The following is a 7,049-nucleotide window of genomic DNA, read 5'->3' as shown; positions in this document are numbered from 1 at the left end:
TTTCTAGTTCAGTAAATCCTATGAAAATTAAAATTCAAAAATTAGTTCTCCCAATTTTTCCAAATAAAACCCTAAAAACAAAAAATCGGTGCTTGAAATAAAATTTATGCTTTACTTACCTTGTTGAGATGAGAGAAGGAGAAAGAGAGAAAACAAAACGAAAAAAATGTAAGTGTTGGTGGGGGGCGAAGCTAAGTGTTAGTTGGATTATACCTCTTGTTTAGCCATCTTAATCTTAGTGGACTAACAATGCTTGTAAGTCATGTTTTATGATTCTACAGGTGAAAAAGAGAGTTTTGTAGAATATTAGGCTATGTTTGATAGGAGCTGTGACAAATACAAATTTTGTTACCATTTACCACTGGGAAATTTGCTATGTGACAATTGCAAATAACTTGTAGCAAATTTAATTTGCCACTGTTTGATGATACTGTGGTAAATATCATTTGTCGTGATTTGCAACCATTTGCTACTGTTTGATTGTCCAAATTTGTCGCGGCAAATATTTCATTTGTTCATTTTTTGTGCTTTTAAAATATTTAAGATTTAAAAATTATAGCTACTTTTATTTGTAAATTTATTTTATTTGTATATGGTTTCACTTATATAACACTAAAAAAAAAGTATAAAGACTTCCCACAAAAACATAAAATGTACCAAAATCTCAATTTGGTTGAAGCCTACATTTGATGATTCGGTCCCTCCAGTGTATGTCTTGTGTGGCATGTTCAAGACACGAATCTGGCTATGCATGTTGGAAGGCATATAGCTAAAGGACTTGAGAATGTGACATATTTTTCTGAGTTGTTACTGAATTATCCAATTTAAGTGCAACTGTGCAAGAGGGATGTAGTTCCAGAAAGCAATTGTAACAAAATTAATGTAAAATGACATATGTTCTCTGAGTGGAGTCAATAGATGCTTGCAAAAGCTCGGGATGTTACAATAGAAATGAATTTTAAAGAACTTCGATCAGTGTTCTCTACTTGAAGAATCTCAAGAAAATGACAGATGGGTTTAGCACCTTCTGTACTATATTGAATTACAAATGGAAATTAATAAGACATCCAAGAATTCTATGATCTCATAATTATTAGACCAAAAGGTAGCTATCTTGCACTCAGTTTATGCTAGAGCTAGAGGAAGAAGCTGATATACCCCTCCCGAGTACTTGCAAGAAATCTGGATCGGTTGTGGCGAAGTTAAAGACACACTGAACCACCATCACCCGGCGGCGATTACCTAGAACCACCATCACCACCAAAGAAAGACACACTGGAACCACCATCACCAGCAGTAGCAACAACAACAACAACAATCCACTGCACTACCAGTCACACCATACACACCACCAGTCCACTGACTACCAGTGACACCACTACACACCAATCCACACACATTAGTCATTACACCACTAAACCACTTGCCACTACCAGCACGCACTCACTGCATTACCACCACACTCACACACACACAACACTACAAATTCACACTCACCACACTACCACCACTAGCACACACTCACCACACCACCACCACACTCACACACACGCAACATCACAAAACGCACTCACCACACTACCACCACCAGCACACACTCACCACACTCACACTCACACTCACACACACAAAACCCCAAATACACTCACCACACTACCACCACCAGCACACACACTCACCATAGCACCACCACATTCACACACACAACACCACAAAACACACTCACCATCCACCACCAGCACACACTCACACACACTCACCACAAATACACACTCACCACACTACCACCGCCAGCACACACTCTGCACACAGCACACTCTGCACCACTCACCACACTCAGCACTCTGCACACTCTCAGCACTCAGCACACATCACACTCTGCACCACTCACCACACTCAGCACTCTGCACACTCAGCACTCAGCACACTCTGCACTTAGCACACTACACCACTCACCACCACCACACTACACTACACCACACACTACACCACTCAGCACTCAGCACTCAGCACTCATATTTCTAGCATATTTCAAGATGATAAGATAATATAGCTATGAAAGGGAAGTCGACAAAGGCTGTTTTGAAATAAAGCCCACTATCTAAATGGTGTCAAATATGCAGTTTGCAACCTAGATAACAAAGTTTGAAAGCAAAATGGTGCTGTTAGACATTTATAACAAAAGCAAAATATATAATTTATACAGGTATGTTAGACTTTTATAAATCAACCGCAAGTACAAGAACTGGTGTTTTACAAAAAAAATCCAAAAGAAATGCCTTAAACCAGTTCTGAGAGCATTCAACAAGCAACAAGCAGCCCCCTTCCTGAGTTTGAGAAACTTCTCCAATCCGCTACTCCTATCATTGCTGCTCCTTCATCGATCTATTTTGCAGAAGCGTAGTTTTCTATTGAAAATGAACATACAAATTTGTCGTAATGAAGCTAATTAGTGACAAAGTCACATAGAAATAATATTTTGTAGTCCCCTCACACAACCTTTAAGAATATAAACCAAAAAAGACAAATTGAAAAAAAATTGGTAAAATAACACGTTAAAATAGATTGATAAGCTTGGGTACCTGATTAGCCATAGTTGCAAAAATCCAAAAGAAATGCTTTAAACCAGACACGTGCGCGCATCACATGTACCATAATAGCAAAAATCCAAAAGAAATGCCTTAAGCCACTGGAAGGTTGTCTAAAAGCCACTCCCCCCTAAGATCTTCATCATCAAAACTCAAAAATATTTCACCCATGTTTGGGTTATTTCCAAGGAATGTCATTCCACGCTTAAAATTTTCTTTAGACAACTCGAGACCTTTCAAGGCATCATGAAATTTCTGCATCATACTAGGAGGTTGCTTCAAATTATCCGCCATTGCCTTAGCAGCTTCTGCAAGATGTTCAAATGTCTTAGCTATCTTCTCTACGTTCACATCTATGCGTGATTTTTTTTTCTTTTGCCCATTCAAATTTTGACGCGGTGATTCTTCTTCCACATTCACTCCGGAGCCTTGGGTAGTATCTCCAGTATTGTCAACATATTCATTTACATTAACGGGGTCATTATCATCAGTTTCATCTATTAAATTAAACACACAACATAGTTATTAGCTTGGTAGTATCTTATCGCATAAAGGAAAACCACAAATAAAAAAAACATTTCAATTAACTTACCATCCAATATAGGTATAGCATCAGTATCATGCGCATTAAAGTTTCCACCTCCATTTGCATAATCGTTTCCATATATGAAGTCAAGCATCTCATAGTGTTGAAGCCACTTGGTTTTATAACTTGTTACGGCTGGGTGGGCCTACAATGATAATGTGATCACTCACTGTAAGTCCTCTAGGAAGCTAGCTTCCCTTTAATGACAAATATATTAAATATATTAAAGTGAAATATATACAAAATGGCTAAATCAAGATCATTTACCTTAATATACCTCTCCCATACATCGACATCAGCCTCAATGTACTTAGTTTGATGGTTAAAGGAGAAGCCACTCTAGGCTAGCAACTCTACAGCAACTGTGTAGGCACCCTTTAATGTCCTTAGCCTAGAGCGCACATTCTTCCATTCCACGTTTTGAGAACCAGAATTGGTTACGACACTTGCAACTTGAACTAGAGTATCTTTCTTGGAAATATTAGAATTCTTAGAACCCTTCCCTAGAACAGTAATGATGTCAAACAAAGTTCCGACAAGGACCTTGTCCATTCCATCATTCCAACGTATTTGATGCTTCCCCTGAGGACCTTCTGGAATTGGCAGAGGTGGGGGTGGAAGACATGGTGCTTAGCTTCTAGCATTGTTATGTGACATTGTTCTGACTATATTAAACCAAAAGAGATTAATATAATAATCAATGTTCTATATCGACACGAAACCAAAATGTGATAGTGAACTTCGTAGTGGTAGGACCTAAAACCAAAACAAAGTTTAGATATTCATACACAAATCTAAACAAAGAGTTACTAATATAAGGAAGGATATAAGGAACCATATTGTCATATAGAATAACAAAAGTCATATGCCAGAATAATACAAGTATCCCAGAGGCAAAACATATCATTCAACATTGCCAAAACAGCGACAACAAAAAACATAAAGTTACACAACTATTGCCAACAACACACTAGTTATTCTTCTCCATTTCGTTCATCTCGATGCTCCCACATGTCCGCCATCAACCCATCTCTCCACGATGTCCAACCATCACTCGGAGTCATGGTTATCCCCACATCATCGCCTACTTCTCCATTTCCTTCCTCTTCAATAGTCGCTCTTTTTTCTTCCCATATATCATCATTATTATCGAGCAAAAAGTTATGCAACCACAACATGCACAAATTATCTTTGCTTGTGTCTCAACGTCATGGTGTGGAGCGTGCCTAAGATATGAAAATATTTTCTTCAACACACCAATTGTTCTTTCAACAACATTCCGCAAAGATGAATGACGGAAGTTATACATTTCTTTTGCATTCCGGGCACCGTTGTATTTAGAGTTACGTTGTTGGTCACTAAGATGATATCTTACAGCACGATATGGTGTAAGATAGTGTGGAACTAGCGGGAACCCAGCATCGGCGAGATAATACTTACCCATGTGCAAAAATTAATTAGAATGATTGATGAATTTTAATAATACTCCAAAACAGTTGGGATTTGAAATGTTTTAAGGATACGTACCATGTGGTACAGTTAGTTTGTGACCTGGCCGACTCACTGCACATCTCAACAAACGACCATCATGGGCGGAACCCTCCTAACCAGTAAGTACGTAGGTGAATCTCATACCAAATGTACATGCCACTAAGACATTCTGAGTAACCTGGCCCTTTCGATTACGATGCCTAACTTGATCTTGAGGTGGTACGTAAGCTTCAAAGTGGGTGCCATCAATTTCACCCACAACATCCTAATTAATATAGAAGCATCAGTAAAAGAATTACTAATTAACATTATGTACATTAGATATATAGCTAACAAACCTGGAAAAAATAGTGCCAAGGTTTAGGTGTTCCACCACAGTCAGCTGGAAAGTTTTCTATCGTGGCAGGTCGTATTTCGTCTCTATGTAGCCTAAGCAGTGCATTTAAGACTCGGTGGAAGTACCGGTTAATTGTTTATGTTGATCTAAAAAACTGAACCTCAAAAGTCTGATTCCTTAAATCGTGCCCAACTATGTGTAAGAAAATGGCTACTTTTTCTTCAACATTAACGGACCGACTATCAACTAACCCATAATCCAGCAATCGAGTGCATAGACGTTCAAATGTAAATATCCTCATTCTCAATTGTTCGTAGCATATACGATCACTTCACCTGAATATTCGCGTGAAAACAATGTTTCTCTGAGCATCCCAATTTCTAATGCAGGCCCTAGGAACTATAACCCTCCGCTTATTTCTCCTATACCATTGGTACCACATCATAACCTGCATGATTGTTAGCATCATGGTAACTGCAGCTAATGTATGCTCTTCTTCAGTCGGCATTCTACCTAATTAAATGGACAATCATGCATGAGACGAAATAAGACAAAGCAAAAACATGGAATGAGCAAAGAATGACAACAATTTAATTTACCAGTAAAGAAACCAAATTCACAACCCAATCAAAAGCATGTCAACTAGATTACTAACACAAGTGACAAAAAAATAGCTTTATACCAAATGCAACTACAATGAATCCAAATCTGATGAATTATCTAATTACTTATTAAATTGAACAAAAAGGGAGAAAACATTATTTGGGCATTCAATATTTGACTTTGTACATGAATTAATTATCAAAGTTATTAATTCCCATAGTTCGCAACCCTTCATCTTATTTCAGAAATCACAATTTAGAGTGTTCAGTAGTACACAGTAACATTGTACCATACAAAATCTTAATCCAGTATATTTTACGATCTATTTTTCATTTCTACATGGGGGACTCTGGACTTATTATTGGTTTATTTAGTTTCAACTTTCAACTTAGATATTGAAAGGTATAAATGGAAGTTCTTTTGTGGTGGATTAATCAAGCCAAGGCTACCAAGCCAATCAAAATCAATGAGGAATATTCTTTAAGCTAATTAAAACTTATAAGCAAGCCAGAAGCCTAGAACCAATGAAGCTAATCAATGCCAAATGTGAGACAATTTTGAGCATTTGATGAGCTATGTCCGTATTCCCACAATTTCTCTCTTTGCTATTTACCTTCCACCCCTCAAAGGTTCAAACTGCTCTTCAAGATCTTCGGAATAAATAAAAATAGAGCCAAATACTCAACAATCATGCACTCAATTAACAATCTAAATAAAAAAAATGAAATCATTATATATACTTGAACCCTAACCCTAACATAAAAGAATGAGAGGATAAAAATTAAAATGCACACACATGAGAGAAATTGAGAGAGAGAAAGAGATGAAAAAACCTCCTCAGTCGAGTTGTGCAAGTCGATGATTATGTTACTTGTGTCCAAATCGATACACAACTGTGGGACGAGAGAAATTAATGAGAGTGTGAGAGAAGAAGAGGTTAATGGCAAATAGGAGAGAAACTAATGAGAGTAGAAGGAGGGATTGAGAGAAAATGGGAAGAAGACCAACCTGGTTGAGCGCTCCAGTGATTGAGAGTGTTTTTTCTTTTTCTTTTTTGTCGGGCTCTTTTTTTTTGGTGGCAAATCCACTTATTTTGGTTGCAAATTTGTGTACAAATTTCTCGTTGCAAAATTTACTTAGCTCCCCCCAGAGTAAATTTTGCCCCCAAAATCATGGCAAATGACAACTTGTTGCAAATCCAAAAAAAATTTGCCATGACTCAAAAAACACATCAAATAGTGGTAAACAAGTGAATAGGGGCATTTATTTGCATTTGCCATGGCAAATGGGGCTATCAAACACAGCCTTAGAGAAAAAGGTGTAAAACGGAGTAATTCGGAGCATTAAGGATCACATGGGAAGCCCATTGACAATCATGGAGAAAGCCAAGGAATTGAAGCTATGAAAGATACGACTTGGACTTGTTTTAAAGCCTACTTGGAAG

At 37.6% G+C, this 7,049-nt stretch overlaps 1 long non-coding RNA gene across 1 annotated transcript; it reads right to left on the bottom strand.

Annotated features, from left to right (window-relative positions):
• Nucleotides 1-1,309: 1,309 nt before the first annotated feature.
• LOC147477044 (uncharacterized) lies at nt 1,310-6,706 on the bottom strand. Its single transcript, XR_015209411.1, has 3 exons — nt 6,614-6,706; nt 6,439-6,498; nt 1,310-1,378 (listed from the first exon to the last, which is right to left on the bottom strand). It is a non-coding gene; the product is annotated as an uncharacterized LOC147477044 (long non-coding RNA).
• Nucleotides 6,707-7,049: the final 343 nt, after the last annotated feature.

Source organism: Coptis chinensis, chromosome 9 (genome assembly GCF_015680905.1).
Source record: "Coptis chinensis isolate HL-2020 chromosome 9, ASM1568090v1, whole genome shotgun sequence".
NCBI lineage: Eukaryota > Viridiplantae > Streptophyta > Magnoliopsida > Ranunculales > Ranunculaceae > Coptis > Coptis chinensis.
Note: the sequence above shows the minus strand (reverse complement) of the source record. Positions and strands in the feature narration are given on the sequence as shown.